Here is a 17,590-nt window from a genome sequence, read left to right as displayed (position 1 = left end):
TACGTGCAGGCAGTGAATATCTTATGTCTGACTCTAATCCACTAATTGGACAGAAGAGGACATGCTGGGATGCTTTTTTCCCACACGAACTATCTGTCCATGTAAGACAACACCTGTGTGTATAGCCTACTTGGCTAAAATGGGTTTGGGTGCTGTTGGTGAAATACATGGGCAGCATTCAGATGGGCCCATAGTGAAAATATTCTGTTCCTGGTCCATGCAGCGGTAGGCAGACCTGAATCATCCAATGCTATGGACCTGAGATCTTCACTCTTTGGATTTTATAAATGAATTTCCACTGTGTGGGAGGAACCTTTTGCAGCCATTTCTATGCATTACCCTTCCGGGCCATATAGATCGGTGTTTCCCAACTCCGGTCCTCAGGGACCCCAACAGGTCATGTCTTCAGGATTTCCTCCGTGTTGCACAGGTGATGTAATTATTGTTGGTGCCTCAGACATTGCCACAGGTGTTCTTAGGAGATCCTGAAAATATGACCTGTGGGGGGCGCTGAGGACCGGAGTTGGGGAAACACTGATATAGCGCATTCTTGCCACAGCCACATGAACTCGGTCAGGAACGGATAACTCCTCCATATAGCCAAATAAGGAGGTGTTTTAACGCTAATACCGTATATCCAACTAACTAGGTCTACCACCCTTGCACATGAGTATCAACTTTAGGGGGTTTGGAAATCCTGAATTGTTGAACAGTTTTGCCAACTTAAATTTGAGGACGATATGCTGACCATTTAGCCTATTATGGATGAGCTATAGTATTAGTTTCCCTATTACAGAAGGTGCAATGAATGTTTGTACAAGCAAAAATAATCTTTTTCCTGTGCTGGAATGTAGTGGTGGGACATAAAATGGAATCAAATACATTTCACATTAGATAAACGTCATCACCGAAACCCACAGATTTTGTCAGAACGGTCATCTAACTTATATGTATTGAGTTGTCCCTAATACCCCAAACTGCAAATGTCAGGGGGAAGAAAGATCAGCGTGCCAATCCTTGGTTCTCATAAGCGCTACATTCCATGTAAAATAAATGCCCCACTAGTGGTTTTAAGGGCTCATGTCCACGACCGTGGTTCACAGACTTTCAGTGATCCATGCAGACCGGTGTGTAGACACTGCATGTCGATACGCACAAGAAATAGATCGCAGCATGTTCTGTTCTTCTGCATACCACGCAATGTGAGCCCTATACATTTGTATGGTCTACGTATGAAACACTGTCTATATGCAGCCTTATGCATTGTGTATGGGCGGTGTTTTCATATGTATCCTCGTTCTGAAGCAGAGCGAGGGCTTTAGTTTGAAAAAAGTCTCACTGCACATTTCCGTGTGCGTGTGATACACGGGCATATGTAGTGCCATACACAGTCTGCAGGCTGAGCACATGGTCACGAAATGGGTAAAACGCTGCACCCTAAGAGGATGTGTAAAGTTTTATGTCAATGGTCATCTTCACCCCATCTGAAAGGCCTTCTTCTTGAATGCTCACTGCACCGCAATAAATTCCTTCGACTTTCCTGTGTTTTCGCCAGAAGGAATGTCAGTCAGAAAATGCGAATGTGGGGTGGTATTCTGTACGAATTTTATAACAATAAGGCTAGTACTGACAGTATATAGGAGTAGATAACATACATCTTACCCTGTTCTTCTATGCTGTCCTATAGTTAGTAGATAATTATATGCACTTTATCCCACTCTCCTATGCTTTCCTAACCCATAACCCTGTCTGTCCAAAGGCTCATAGAATGGTAGAGTTGGAAGGGACTTCTGGTGTCATCAAGTTCTCCAGGGTCATCCGGTTCAACCCCCTGCACTGTGCATGATTCACTAAATCATCCCAGACAGATGTATGTCCACCCTATGAAGACTTCCATTAAAGGAGAAGTCAGTACCTCCCATGGCAACCTGTTTCAGGCATTGATCACCCTCACTGTCTAATATCTAATGTGTCTCCTCCCTGTCAGTTTCATCCCATTGCTTCTAGTCTTTCCTTGTACAAATGCGAACAGGGCTGATCCCTCTGCACTGTGACAGTCCTTCAGATATTTGTAAACAGCTATTAAGTCTCCTCTCAGCCTTCTTCTTTTTTCCAAGCTAAAGATTCCCAGATCCTCTAACCATTCCACATAGGTTCCACATGATTTGCAGACCACTCGCCATCCTGGTACCTCTTCTCTGATCTTGCTCCAGTATGTCAATGTTTTTTTTTTTTTAAGTGGGGTGCCCAGAACTGCACACAGTATTCCAGATGAGGTCTGACTAAGGAAGAGTAGAGGGGGATAATTACCTCATGTGATCTAGACTCTCTGCTTCTCTTAATACATCCCAGAATTGTGTTTGCCTTTTTGGCTGCTGCATCACATTGTTGACTCATGTTCAGTCTATGATCTATTAGTATACCTAAGTATTTTTCACATGTGCAGCTGCTTAGCCCAATTCCTCCCATTCTGTATGTGTTTTTTTCATTTTTGTTGCCCAGATGTAGGACTTTGCATTTCTCCTTGTTAAATACCATTCTGTTAGTCACTGCCCACTGTTCAAGTTTGTCCAGATATTTTTTAATCCTCTTTCTGTCTCTTCTCTAGTGTTAGCCCTCCTAGCTTTGTGTCATCAGCAAATTCGATCAGTTTCCCATTAATTCCCTCCTCCATATCATTTATAAAAATGTTGACCAACACTGGGCCTAGGACAGAGCCTTGTGGTTCCCCACTTGATATATTCTTCCACTTAGATGTGCAGCCATTTATGACCACTCTTTGAGTACGATCACTCAGCCAGTTGTAGATCCACCTAACAGTTGCCTTGCCAATCCCATATTTGCTCATTTCTTCAGGCTCCTTAGCCTAATCGCCTTGTACCCTACAGCCATGTAACTATAAAGTTAACCCTTTCCAGTCCAATGTCGGGCCTGCCCCGACGACATCATTTTCCTCCACAGCTCCGATGTCGGGGCAGGCCCGACACTGCAGTGCAGGAGTGGATCTGCACCCGATCGTCAGGCACATCGGGTGCAGATGCACTTCTTTACTGGTCGTCATCGAGGACCCCCGAGGAGAAGGCAGAAAGGGTTTTTAACCCTTTCTGCCCACTTCTTTATACATTACATAGCGCTCAATTAGCGCTATGCAATGCATAGATTCAGGCCGGCGATCATGTGACCGCCAGTGTTACCTGACCCCCGGCGGTCACATGAACGCCGAGCCGGGAGCCTGCACCGTGCAAGGACCTGCTTACCTGACCAGCGTCTTGTGCATTCTCCTTCTGTCTCCCGACCCAGCGATCATGTGACCGCCAGGTGTCACCTGACCCCAGCGGTCACATGATCGCCGAGCCGGGAGGCAGAAGGAGAATGCACAAGACGCCGGTCAGGTAAGCAGGTCCCTCCCTGCACCCTCCTGAACTCTGTCAGATCAGGAGGGTGCAGGGAAAATGTATTTTTTCTCACCCATTCTCCCAGCTCCAATTTATTTGGAGCTAGGGAGAATGGGTGAGAAAAAATAAATGGATTGGAAAGGGTTAAGAGTGTGAAGGATTTTTTTGCCCCATTGGCAATTCATATTTTCTTGGACATTAACCCCTTACTTAGAAGTAATGGGTTCCCTCACGCTGCTGCCTGAACCTTAAACCGTGGACCAGGAGTGACTTATACTTTTATCCTGCCGGTCAGGATTGCGGGTACTAAGCGGTTTTATCCCTTAGCCAGAGGGATTCCCGCTTGGTGCCAGGTGAGTCCTAATCCTTCTTTCTTCCATTTGGACACTATACATTTTATTTATCTCTGGTGCCTCCCTATACAAATTTTGCTTTTTGGAAAGGTAGTCATGAATAAAACAGGAAATAGTGCTATTTCAGAAAACTGTTTAGGTAGGTCTCTTTTTTTTTTCTGGCTTCAGAACTGTAAGAATCTTTTATGTCCTAGAAATGAACCTTGAGCAGCACATTGCGTGGCGCTGATTCTGGGGTTCTCTTGAGAATACAGTGAGCTCAGTTAATTGTTAGATCCAAGGTGCATAACTTTGGAAAAAGAGCTAGAAAAGCATACTGTGAATACTTCAATAGATCTGGAGCCAGGACTACTTCTGGGATACCCCTTAGTTTAATGTTGTTACACCTAAATCCTAGCTTCTAGCGCAGCAAGTTTGGTATGGAGCTGTAACACTATTCCTCTAGTGCCTGGTGTGCGTCTCCTAGATAATTATGGGCTGGAAAAATCAGCCATTTTAATTATTTTCTAGATGGTTTGTCTTGGACTCCGGAGAGTTGATGTTGGTCTGTAGTTGTGATACTGACAACAGCATAATCCTCATAGGAGCATTAGTAGAGAGAAGGGGCTAGAGGTCCCAACCTTCACATGCTGCTGCCACCTCACGGGATCCTTGCCTGAGGGTGGTAACGATGATGGGACTGGTCATTCAGGATTAGCTCGCCATGTGAGAATGAGGTGTGTTGTGAAACTGAGTGCAGGGGGAGAGAACTCTGTCAGACATCGTGGAGTCGTAGATGACGGCTTTTTGCCTCCTATATTCTGACCGCGGGATTAAGAGCTGTAATCGGCATTAGTGAAGCCCAGACTGTAATGTAGAAGTATTATCAGGTCCTTTACCTCCGGTTGTGAGGAGCTTACAGCACTTTACAAGGCTTAGAGGTCAGGGATTTGAGCAACCAGCACTTGGCTTCACAGATTTTAGATCTCCTGACTTCTAATGATACGGATGTTAACCCTTTCCAATCCACTGTCTGACGTCTAAAGACATTCTGATTGAAGGCTATACAGTTCTGATGTTGGAAGACATCAGACAGGGTATTCTTACTGTAGATTACTGGCAGCTCTGTTGTCGGGGGGAAGGGCCTCTCCAGCTTGTCACATACCGCAGTACTGACTCTAGCTAGCAGATGGCACCATTGTACAATGGCAAAAAGAGAAAGACCTCTAGGAAACCCTGAATCCAAAATTGGATTGCAAAGGGTTAAACGTAGAAGTAGTAATGGAATTACGCCCGGTATATACTGGCAGCTCCAAGAAGCAGGGGCCACGTGCGGAAGGAATGAGTTCTGGAATTACTTTAGCTCTAAGAAACTTTCACAAGGCAATCTAATTAAAGGGCAGCTCACACGAGCGTATGTAAAACATGTAGAACGCAGCATTCTACCACATTCTACCGCTGCGATTTTTGACTCTGCATGACAGCATATCTTGTGCTCGCTGTCAGACGCGGTCTTCCTTGTTTCATTTTTTTTTTTTTTCCCCCACTCTTTTGATTTGCGACATTGCGCATGAACAGCGTTTATTACCCATAGAGAATACTGTTCTATCGTGCGTAATACGCGGTAAAGTAGAAAATACTTTAATTTTTACATGCACATTATATGCAGTCAATATGCGCAAGTGTGAATGAATCAAGGAAAAACAATGTACTTTCACTGACTCTATTCACCGTTTATTATGTGAATGTAATACACAATTAAATGAGCCCGCCCTATGAAGTAGAGTAATGGCGGAGTGCGCAGGCAACCCTGATCTGCCACACAGGGTATACAGTCACCTCTGAATAAGATGGCTGATGAGGCACAGAAGAGGGGAAACCAACCACCGAAAACCACAGTAAGAGGTCTGGGTACTGTAGGAGTCATAGTTCAGTTAGCAGAGTCTTCAAGGAACTGGGCTGGTACCGGCAGAGACCATTATTCAAGGCAGGAGGATGCGTTCTCCAGCTCAGACCCACGAGTCCAGCTCTATCAACCACAGGCAGCAATCAAACAGGACTGTGAGCCGGTGCCCAGGTATTTAGCTGGGGTAATAGGGGGGATTTGTGGGTGGGTTACTGAAGCACAAGAACTAGGCAGCCATTCCCATCTGTGACTAAGCTCTGTCACCAATAACACCCTGGTTCCACTATCAAAAAGTGTAGGTTTTTTTGTTTGTTTGTTTTTAATTAGAAAATATTCTCTTTTGGGACTTTTTGTAAAAAAAAAACTTGGATAGTGCTGAAAAAAGTTTGAAATTTTGAAGATTTTTATTTTTAGGAAGCACAACACCATGAAATAATAGAAGGTATAGGGAATTATATAACAGAGGCTACTTTCACACAGGTGAGTGCAATATATGTCTGAGAAACTTGGACCGATATCGCACTCCTAAACCAGTGATCTTTCAATGTGAGGACAATGCGTGCTGCAAGAAAATCAGATCACGGTGCATGCGATTTTCACGCGTTTGAAAATTGCATGTTGAATAGAAAATTTTTAAAATCGCACTTACCTGAAGCCTGCATGTAAATACTAATGAAATGCACTTTTTAACTCACCCATATGAAATAATGGGCGAATTTTACACAAAATCACAGAATAGAACATACTGTAAGACATAAATTGCACATGTAAATAGACCCATTTAAAATAATGGGTTCTGTTTTAATACGGGTTTTGTGTTTCTCACAATGCACAAAATTTGCACAAGAAAGTCAAACTTATAAATACGGCCTTAAAAGGATTTGCGGGATTTGGAATTGCTAAAGGTCAAATTTTGGTTCATCTTTAAGGAAATTCGACCTGACGATCTCCATGAAGTTTGAGTTTTTTTCAAATAAAGAAAGCTATGCGGAAGCAAAAGAGAATTAGTAATGTGGTGGTAAAAAAAAAATCCAAGATTTATATTTATTAAATGTTGTAAAAGATTTTCAAAGTTTATAGACTGTTAGATGATTGTCTGAGGGTAATTTTGAGTTTTATTTCCAAGTGGTCTACAAAGGTTGGAACAAAACTTTAGTATACTGTACTGTATTTCAGCAAATTCCCTTCATGTCTATTAATAATGCTCAGAAAACAGCTTTTATGTACATAGTATACTCTGAAAAACCTGCCTCTGGTGGGTAATATGGAGATGGAAAGAAAGGTTTATGCCAATCTAGGGCAAAAAATGTCTTCATGAACACATGGAAAAATATGAATACATGGAATAAAATGTTATACGGTGGTGCTTAAAAGTTTCTGAACACTTCCCTTCAGGATTTTTCATGTTTCTGCTTATATTTTACAAATGGCCGACGCTTGTAACTACAGGCTGGCGTCTCATTGAAATCAATGGCAGCCGTGCCTGCAGTTACAAGCGCCGGCCACTACACAGAGGTTGGCATGGAGGCTTCCGCTCTGACCTCAGTGTATTTGCGGTGCTGATAGCATGCGCCGACTCAGCTGATTGATCGGGATCCTGAGCGACGGACCCCAGCTGATCAACTATTGATGACCTATCCTGATGATAGGTTATTAATGTTACGGCACTCAGACCCCCCGAGCGCCAGGTGGGGTGCCCTGAACTTCCCGCACCCCACTGTCCCTGCCTTCTTGCCTCGACCCTGGCTAACCCCATGCGGACAACTGGACGGCGGTCCCTACTCTGGCTAGGGACCTGGCGACTACAAGGAAGAAACTAACTAGCGGGGGACAGAGTGCCGACAAAAAAGGCAGATGAAATGACCAAACAGGAAAAAACAGAGCTGCAGGCAAACAGGAAAGGATGCTGACTAGCAACTAGGACTGACTGAGACAGGCTGCAGACAGAACTGACTAGCGGCTGACAGAACCAATAACTGGCCGTGAGCTCAGATCACTGCCAGTCTTTTAACTACAAGGCTCCGCCCAGGGGCGGAGAGTGGGAGGAGGCAACTCCTCCCGCTGCTGATTAAGAAGAATGGAGGAGTGCGGGCGGCACCCTACGGGCGGGTACGCCCACGCTGCCGCACAGCGGCCGCCGGGAGAGCCCCGACCCCAGAGCTCCAGGACGCTGGCGCCGACGCCGCCGACTGCGGGACCCCGCGCCGCCCTGCATGGTAACAATTAATAGTATTTCACTGGAAACCCCCTTTAAATATAAATGTGTCTTCCCTACTAAGCGTCTCATCTCTAGAAATGGTGTGCCCTATGTAGCAGCTTCTGTGACGGGTGGACTATGCTAATCCCACACCTCAAAGAATGCAATAGATATTTAAGTTGTGGGCCCAGCTTCACGGTCTTTTGACACCAAAACATGATATGGTTTTGCACACGTGATTCCCGTACTGGATGATTATTGGCCAAACAGCTTTAAGTCTTAAATCTAAGGAAAGGTTTAGATATCATTAGACTTTGGCAGGCATAAAATTACTCATCCCCCCAAAAAAAATGTTAATGTATTTGCTTCATGTTAAGGGCTGTTTCACACGGGCGTATTTTTTTTTTTTTAAATATGACCATGTGAAGGAGCCCTAAGGCTGGTTTAGACACAACGATTCTAAACCACGATTGTTGTGTTTAACTGCACTGACATAGTGTAGTTTTCTTTAACCAGTCGCTGATCTTTATCTATCTGCATGTTGAAAGAGATCGATCAGCCCCATCAGAAGTTCACAGCAGGATACAGGTCATACTATTGTTTCAGCTGAATCCCGCTTCGTGAACACAGGCCGGGTATGAAGGACACAGTGGTCCAGCTGTGTTCTGCATACTCCGCACGAAGCGCACAGCTGTATACCAGCTGAGCGCTCCGTGAACAGCTGGGGTATGAAGAACATTCTGCATACCCCGCTCAGAGTTCTCAGCTGAAGAGAACAGATGGATGCAGAAGACCAGCAGCCCCGCTTGTCTTCTGCATACTCCACTCGGAGCACAGTGATTGTTTAAAATTGTCAATCAAACTGCCATTTGAGCGATCGCCTTGCCCTCTAAATGCACACAACGATTATCACTCAAAAGACATCTTTAGAGCGATAATCGTTGTGTCTAAACCAGGCATTAATCCTCACTTTACAATCTAAGAGAAAAAATAAAAATATGGATCATCCCCAACTGAAAGAAATTTCAAATTTTCTCCAGAACATTAATGCCTGTCACACAACCAATTAGTCTCTCTTTCTACACCGATCTCTAGGTCTGAAGTTATAGAAGCCGTCAAAACCTTAAAACCTCTCAAATCTCTGGGGCCAGATGGCTTCTCTAATTGTTATAAAAATACTCTTCCGTTCTGGCCTCCTACCTGGTTTGGGCGTATAATGAGGCAGTGGATAAGGGTTCCTTCCCTGTAGAAATGTTAGAGGCCCGTATTGTCACTTTACCCAAATCTGGCAAAGTGACTACTTACTGATGGAAAAATCTATGGTAAGATCCTCAGCATTTGACTGAATCACATTAAGGCTGTGAACGTGGTCGTATAGCTTTTTTATTCCTAGCCCTAAATGCAGAAAGGGCATTTGATCGGATTCACTTCGATTATTTAGAGGCTATCTTAGGGAAATTTGGTTTAGTTGGTCTCATTAAATCTGCGATCTTGTCGTTATATTTGGAACCATCTGCAATTTTTCCCCCCCATCTGTATGCATTTCCCCTTAATTTACGATTTCTAACAGTACTTCAACAGGACCGACCTCTCTTGTCCCTTATTTTTGCCCTTTTTATGGAACCTCGAGTTGAACAGATTAGAATATATGATAGCATCAAAGGAGTTTAAAGTAGCACATCAGACTCATAAAATAGGACTATATGCATGTGACATCATCTTGGCTTCAACGGAGCCCATCTCCTCTGTAAAACAGGCCCAATCTGTAATTTCTGATTATCAAAAAGTTTCATATTATATTGTAAACAATACAAAATCTCAATTGCTGGGTGTTGGGATTGATAATAAAACTAGGCAAAATAGAATTAATTCCTTCTGGCATGTGTGGAATTACCATTCTAGCCCCAATATAGGTATTCATTTAGCAAGCCCTAGCTCCTATACATTCACCAATAATTATTTGCCCATGCTTAACTACATTCCACAACTCTTAAATAGCTTTTGTAAACCCTTTATTTCCTTGGAGGGAAGAATAGCAGCGATTAAAAAGATGGGGTTGTCATGCATTCTCTACACTTTTAGAACTGTAGCGACATCGATCCAAAACTCCTTCTTAACTAAACTGCAGACTATTCTTAACCATTTTTATTTGGGGCGGCACTCATGCTAGAATTATATTTTTCTCTTTAGATAAGCCTTATGAGATAGGAGGTGTGAAATCCCTAACATTAAACATTATTTCCATGCAGCGATTTTTGGACCAAGTCAAACATTGGTGGACATCTTTGAATAAAAGGTGGATGTTCATTGAGTCCACCGTCTTAGGAGCACCTCTGATTTCTCCTCTAGGGGTTAAATCTCCCCCTTTTTTCGTTTCACTCCTTACTGAGCTTACTACTCTCTGGTAGCATTATGTTTCCTCATCAGTATCCCTGGTTACGATCTCCGTCCTTCCTTCACATTTTTTCCATCCTCACAGAGTTTGAATTTGTAGCTCGGGAATCTCTGGGCATAAGGACAATTATTGGCAATTTTATATGAAAATAATTCTATATTAGAGTTTCCTACACTTTTTCGGTCATTTCCACTGCCTCGTAGTGTGTTTTTTGCCTTTTCAAGATTGCAACACACTCTTCGATTCCTAGATGCTCTTAAGCCTACTTTCCCCAAGTTCGATTTAACTTTTTTTCTTTGCCTACTCAGGCATCCAAGGGCATTTCCATCTTTTATGACAACTTTTTTTTTTCTAGCTGCTTAAAGCAAATCTCTTCATATGCAACTATGGGAATAAGACTTTAAACGTCAGTTCCAACTGGAGGAATGTCTTGTGGACTAAAAAAAGCTTCACATGGAATCAGGCATTTTGAGTCCTAACTCCTGCTATACTTGCCAAACTAAACAATTCTATCCCTGAAACATGTTGGAGAGGATGTGGCCTCAAGGGTGCATACTCCCATATGTGGTGGTTCTGCCCTGTCATTCATTTTTTTTAGAATGTTTTTCTTGTAGTTAGTAAAGGGAACTCCTCTGCCAAAGCAGATATGAAGCCCCCTTAGTCTTACTTGCAGCAGTAGCAGAATATAAAGTTGGAAAGTGAAAGATATAATGTAGAGAGGAAATTTTAGAAACATGGGTCTCCGATACCGATAGACTTTGAGTGCTTTTGAGGAGAGTTGAAGTATTGTATAATATGAGATACGACTCTGTGTCATGAGAAACAGTAAGGAAAACTATGTTGAGTAATTGAGGTCGCAACTCAGCGAGAGAAGGCAAAAAAGGGGGGAGGGGATTGGGACAGGAAAGAAGTGGGCAATAAACAAAATTGATTAACTTTTGTAGGCATTGAAGCAATACCGATAGCAAAAGCTGTGTTGATAAATGTGACAGTAGAGAACCTGGGGAGCGACAAACCACTAACAACCCCGAAGAGGATTCAGGTATGTGGTAAAGACTGACCAGCACACTAAATAAAGAAGGGGGAAAAGACCCAAGAACACAGAAAGTGAAAACAGAAAAGAAAGAATCAGGAAAAGAATCTAGAAAAGAAAAGATGTATAGAAGTGAGGACTTGATACTGGTGAAAAAGAACAAGTTAAAATGGGTCTGAGCAGACTGGAAAGTTTGCCTTTTAATTACACATAGCTCTACAGACATACATGTCTAAACTCTAAACCAGTAATACTCAAAGGTCAAGAAAGAAAATGTAGATTGCCCATGAGCCCACCCAAACCAGCTAAAGCTCAAAAAAGGTGATGCCTAAAAGGACATGCAGGGGGAAGCCACTTGAGTATCGTGAGAGTCTAGAAAATAAAGCGGAGACTCAAATGGGTAATGTAGAGAATAAGAAAGAAACATGTGGATGAACTTAGGAGAGACCTGCAAGCTTGGATCTAGATTGATGGGACCCCATTCCCCCTCAAACGCCAGTGACATAGTGATCATGGGAGATTTTAACTATCCCGACATTTGTTGGGAATCTATCTCAGGTAAAAGTAATGAATTCAACAAATTCTTATCCGCTCTTGCTGACAACTTTATCTTCCAAAAGATAGAAGCGAAGAAAGGGGATCTGCCATTTTGGACCTAATTCTTACCAACATGGAGGAAATGGTTGAAGAAGTATGGGTGGCTGGGACCTTACGAGGCAGTGATCATGTTATCCTTGAATTTTGGATCAAAAGAGGAGGAAGACCCGAGAAAACTCAGACCTCAAGGTTGGATTTCAGAAAGTCCGATTTTAATGGACTCAGAAAGAGGGTAGAAAGAATCCAATCGCTGGATGTTTTTAAGGACAGAAATATACAAGAAGATTGGGAAATATTGTGAAATGAGATTCTCAAAGCACAATCGTTAATAATTCCTAAAAGAAGGAAAAATGGGAAGCATTTAAAGAGACCAGGATGGATGGACCAGAACTTGCACATATTAAAAACGAAGAAAAATATGTTTATGAAATGGAAAGATGGGGGAATATCTAAAGAAGAATATAATGTGGTCTGCAGAAACTGTAGGGCAAGTGCAAAAAAGCTACAGCGAATACTAAATTAAGGCTTGCAACAGAGGCCAAAAACAATAACAAAAAGGATTTGGGGGGTATGTTAACCCCCTCCCGCTCCAGGACGTACCGGTACGTCCTGGTAATAGCGCGAGATCACATATGATCCCGCGCTATCCCGCAGCGGGAGCGGGCTGTCAGTCACAGCCATCATCCCGCTGCAACAGCGGGAGGACATCGGAGATGCGCCCCCCGCTGTTAACCCCTTCCCTGCCGCGATCTAAGTAGATCACGGCAGGGAAAGAGTTCACAGAGGGAGCGGACTCCCTCTGTGTCTCCGGCCGGCTCTCGCGATGTCATCGCGAGAGCCCGGCCTGTCACCATGGCAACAGGACGCCATACACTGGCGTCCTGTATTGCCTATGCCTATGATCGCTGTATAAGCGATAAGGCATGGCAGAGCAGTAGCTCTGCCATGCCTTATGACAGCGATCATCGGTACAGTGATGTAAGTCCCTCAGAGGGACTTAAATTATGTAAAAAAAAAAGAAAAGAAAAATGTAAAAACAATGTAAACCCCCCCCCCTTTTTATGCTTTTTCTAATATTAGCATAAAAAAAGGTAAAAAAAAATTAAAACCCCACATATTGGGTATTGACGCGTCCGTAACGACGTGTACAAATAGTTGAACACACTTTTTATTTTGTACGGCAAAAAGCGTAAAAAAACCCGCTAAAAAACAGAGGCAAAATGCTAATAAAAGTGATCAAAAAAACCGTACATTCCCCAAAATGGCACCAATAAAAACTACAGCTCGTCTCGCAAAAAATAAGCCCTTATAGAGCTCCGTACATAGAACAATAAAAAAGTTACAGGACTTTGAATGCAGCTATAGAGAAAAAAAAAAGATTTCCCCCCAAAAAATGGCTTTTTATTGCAAAAAAGTGTAAAAATCTTTAAAAAATATAAGAATTTTGTAGCCGTACCGACCCGCAGAAAAAACTTAGTGTGTCATGTATGCTGCATGATTAACGCTGTAAAAAAATAAAAAATCTATGTCAGAATTGATGCGTTTTCTCTCCCTGTTATCATAAAAAAAATAATAAAAGTTTTACGATATAGTCTATGTACCCAAAAGTGGCACCGATAAAAACTACAGCTCGCCACGCAAAAAACAAGCCCTTGTACGGCCGCGTCGACGAAAAAATAAAAAAGTTATGGCTTTTGAAAAATGGAGATGGAAAATACCAAAAATCGTTTGGTCCTCGACGCCAAAATAGGCCGTGTCATTAAGGGGTTAAAAGCAAAAGAAAAGTCAAAGATGCAATCGGAGGCTTACAAGATGAAAATAGTGAATTGGTTAAAGGGGTTGTCTCGCGCCGAAACGGGTTGTTTTTTTTTTTTTGCATAGGCCCCCCGTTCAGCGCAGGACAAACCCAAGGGATGTGTTGAAATAAAAAAAAAATTTTTACTTACCCAAATCCCCACTCTGCGACTTCTTCCTTCTTCCTACTTCTTCCTTCTCCAAGATGGCCGCCGGGATCTTCACCCATGATGCACCGCGGGTCTTCTCCCATGGTGCACCGTGGGCTCTGTGCGGTCCATTGCCGATTCCAGCCTCCTGATTGGCTGGAATCGGCACACGTGACGGGGCGGAGCTGCGCGATGACTCGTAGAAGGGGGCGGAGCCAGAACGCCGCTCGTGCCCGGACCGACCAGAAGGGAGAAGACCCTTCTGCGCAAGCGCGTCTAATCGGGCGATTAGACTCTGAAATTAGACGGAGCCAGTGATGTATGTGTGTGTGTGTGTGTGCAATGTCAGGAGACCCGGCTGTCAGAAATCCCGGGGGGAGGGGGGGGGGTGCTGTTAGTGTACTTGTGTGTGGGCACTGTAAAGGGGGACTCTGTGGGGGAGGTCACAGGGGGGGCACTATAGGGACGCTGTGGATGGGGTGGCATGTGTAGGGGGGGTACTGCGGAGGGCACTGTGGGGGGGAATACTGGGGGGGGGCACTGTTGAGGGGGGACTATGGAGAATGCTGTGGTTGGGGGGAATGAGGGGGGCTACTTTGGAGGGCACTGTAGGGGTGACACTGGGGGGCATGTGTAGGGGGTACTGTAGAGGGCACTGTTTGTGGCACTGTGGGGGATCATTAGGGGGCACTGTGGGAGAGTGCACTGTGGGGGGGGGGGTCATTGTGAGGGGGGGTCGCTGTGGGAGGGGCACTATGGGGGCATGTGTGTGTGGGGAAATGTTTTGTTTCACTTTAGCAGGGTGGGGGGGGGGGGGGGCAGTAGGTAGCCTTGCAGTGGGGGGCTGCTGGAGAGTTGTCTCTGGGCTCTCCCCTGCCCCTCTCCATTCACTATCTACACTGTGCTGCTATTTACACTCATACCAGGATTTCATCCTGACATGAGTGTATAACGCAGTCTCCCCTGGCCACACCCCCTCTGATTATAGTATGCCGCAGGGGGTGGGGCCTGGGCGGGGAGAGACTGTAGAGCAGTTCAATAGAGGTGGGCGTGTCGTGGGCGGGGCTAGGACGTGAGCTGAGGGAAATCCTGCCTTTTCATGTCTCTTACTACCATCGGGAGCGCGTACACAGAGGAGGGAGAGCGCAGAGCATGTGAGAAGGCAGCACAGAGGCGCCATCTTTGAAAGCTGCAGTGAAGATCAGAATCTAAGGTAAGAAACTGACATTGCAGCTGATCTGCCGGCCGGTTTGAGCCCCTGTATGCTGTCTGTTACTATCCTTACTGAAAGGAAAGCAGCAGCATTATAAAAATTTTTACCCAGTGTGGCCGGACAACTCCTTTAATAGCTGTCTACAAATATCTGAAGGGCTGTCACAGTGCAGAGGGATCAGCCCTATTCTCATTTGCACAAGGAAAGACTAGAAGCAATGGGATGAAACTGAAGGGGAGCAGACACAAATTAGATATTAGAAAAAACTTTCTGACTGTGAGGGTGATCAATGAGTGGAACAGGTTACCACGGGAGGTGGTGAGTTCTCCTTCAATGGTAGTGTTCAAACAAAGGCTGGACAAATATCTGTCTGGGATGATTTAGTGAATCCTGCACTGAGCAGGGGTTGGACCAGATGACCCTGGAGGTCCTTTTCAACTCTACCATTCTATAAATAAAGATACTTATCTGTTAAGCTTAAAAGTAAGTGCTATCGATTAATAACATTAAAAGTATGTAAATCTCAGCCCAATGTCAAAATATGACAAATTAGAGTAATAAAACCATCATGTAATATAAGAGTCAGATATGTCCAACAGTCATGAAGAACCTGTAAGGGATGGGGGAAAAAAACATCAAAACAAAGCAGCTGCAAAAGAGCCTGTTGAGACATTTCAACAAGGCAACAAGACAAAGGATGATGGATTCCTCTGAAGAGATTATGGACTGTTGTTGTGGTTAAATGTAGGTGTAGGGATAGAGGCCATTGAAGGAGCTGTAGAATATGACTGGAGAGGTTTGTTGGAATTGTAAACTTTTAAAGCAGCAATAGTGAAGATCAATTTAAATGGGAAGCCCCATCAATATCTAATCCTTTGCTGCTGCTGCAGAATGGTTGACAGGTCCAAGTCAGGGAACAGCTGGTGATTATGGCCTTGAAATGTTAATTTAGAAGATCCTGCTGCTTGAAGCAATTGTTTGTGATGGAAATGAAGTGTAAGCACAATGTTTCTTGGAGGGCCATTAGGGTTACAGGCATACAATACACTATGAACTCTATGCACCTCTAATCGTTTGATGCGACTATTTGGCATAGTTCTTGAAATAAAGCAGGCTCTGTTGAATTGACTCAGGGAGACTTTGGATTTGCAGGTTATACCCATGAGCCCTATTCTCTTCATTCTCTAATTTGTTGTGTAGGAGTTGTATTTCCTCATGAAGCTGTTCCACCCCTCTTCATGGGATTCCAGAACTAGGGTTGATGTACACTGGCATAACTCTCAGATTTTTTTAGTGAGTTTGGTCTTAATATATGCAGAGGTTTTAGAAAGTGCTTTTTGTAAGAGGCTAAGTATTTGATAACAAAGAATATCTAAGTGGGAAGCTGCAAAAATGTCCAAAAGGTCATGGCTTTCTGGAGCTAGATAAGGAGAGAGGAGGGTCCCCTGTAGATGATTGGGATGAGTCATCCAGACAGCAGTAACTTGGATGACTTTTTTTTACTGCTTAATGGAATCCTGGACTGTGCTTTTTTGTCTTATTCTAAGGGGGACCCATGGTTAGCATATAACAAAATATCAAAGGGTTGAACCAAAAGGTAAGAGGAATGAGGAAAGGCAAAAAAAAAAGATGGGGAGTCTCTTCAATGATGTTTTGGGGAAATGTATCATTAGACAGTGAAATACCAGAAAAACTGTTCCCAAAAAATAAGGCTCAATTCCTCTGATATACTGATTTAGTTCTACATACTTGAAAGAATTAGAGCTCTAGTCCCCGGTAAAACACAAGTCGTGTGCAGACCTTCAAAAATGAAGGTCCTAAAAAATTACGACTCAGCCCGTACTTACAGTATAGAGTAGGCAACAGGTCTCTTGATGTTCTGAAATGTAATGCATCCTAGCTCCTAATACCACAACCACCTATGCAAAATGGTGGCCTCAGGAGGACAGACTGGTATGCACCAATATTAGAGCAATGAGGAGAGTGAGGAAGCACGGAGAGTAAAGACAGGGTTCTGCATGAAAAGAGGACTGATGCTTCAGACACTGAAAAAGCTTCTCTACTCAGGAGAAACTGCTTGCTGCGGTCTTCTAGTCTTGATGTCCCAGTCCCTGTTCCTTCACAGGCGCTCTCACAGGGTTTAGACATCCAAGACAGGTGTCGGCACCAGGGCAGAGCATGACTGCCACACAACCCATGCTGGTGTCTAGTAGGCAGCTGCTATCGAAGGCACAGCCTTATAGGACTCACTAGGCCAGAAATCTCTGCTGTCTCCACTACCGCCCACTCTCAATTGGTGTCCGGCAGTCTGACTAGGATGCTTGGGATGGCTGACTGGAACAAGTGTAGAAGTCTTCAAGATTTGCTGCGGAATTTCGCTGAGAGGTGAGTATTGTATTTTTTTTTTACCTCACTCGAGCATAAGCCGAAGGGGGTCTTTTTCAGCACATTTTTTGTGCTAAAAAAAACTCTACTTATACTCGAGTATATACGGTAATTAAGAGCATATGATTTCATAGTATGTATACCCCCGTGGAGAGATGCAGTGTTTGCACATTGCATTTTTTTTTGTCTCTTGA

The 17,590-nt window shown here is 43.8% G+C and overlaps 1 protein-coding gene across 1 annotated transcript in view; it reads left to right on the top strand.

Moving 5' to 3' along the window:
• Positions 1-17,590, top strand: part of ARHGEF18 (Rho/Rac guanine nucleotide exchange factor 18) — an 87,887-nt gene that overhangs the window by 36,713 nt on the left and 33,584 nt on the right. The window lies entirely within an intron of this gene.

The sequence above is a fragment of the Eleutherodactylus coqui genome, chromosome 7 (genome assembly GCF_035609145.1).
Source record: "Eleutherodactylus coqui strain aEleCoq1 chromosome 7, aEleCoq1.hap1, whole genome shotgun sequence".
Classification (NCBI taxonomy): domain Eukaryota; kingdom Metazoa; phylum Chordata; class Amphibia; order Anura; family Eleutherodactylidae; genus Eleutherodactylus; species Eleutherodactylus coqui.
The sequence above is the reverse complement of the archived record's forward strand: the minus strand, read 5'-3'. Positions and strand labels throughout refer to the sequence as shown.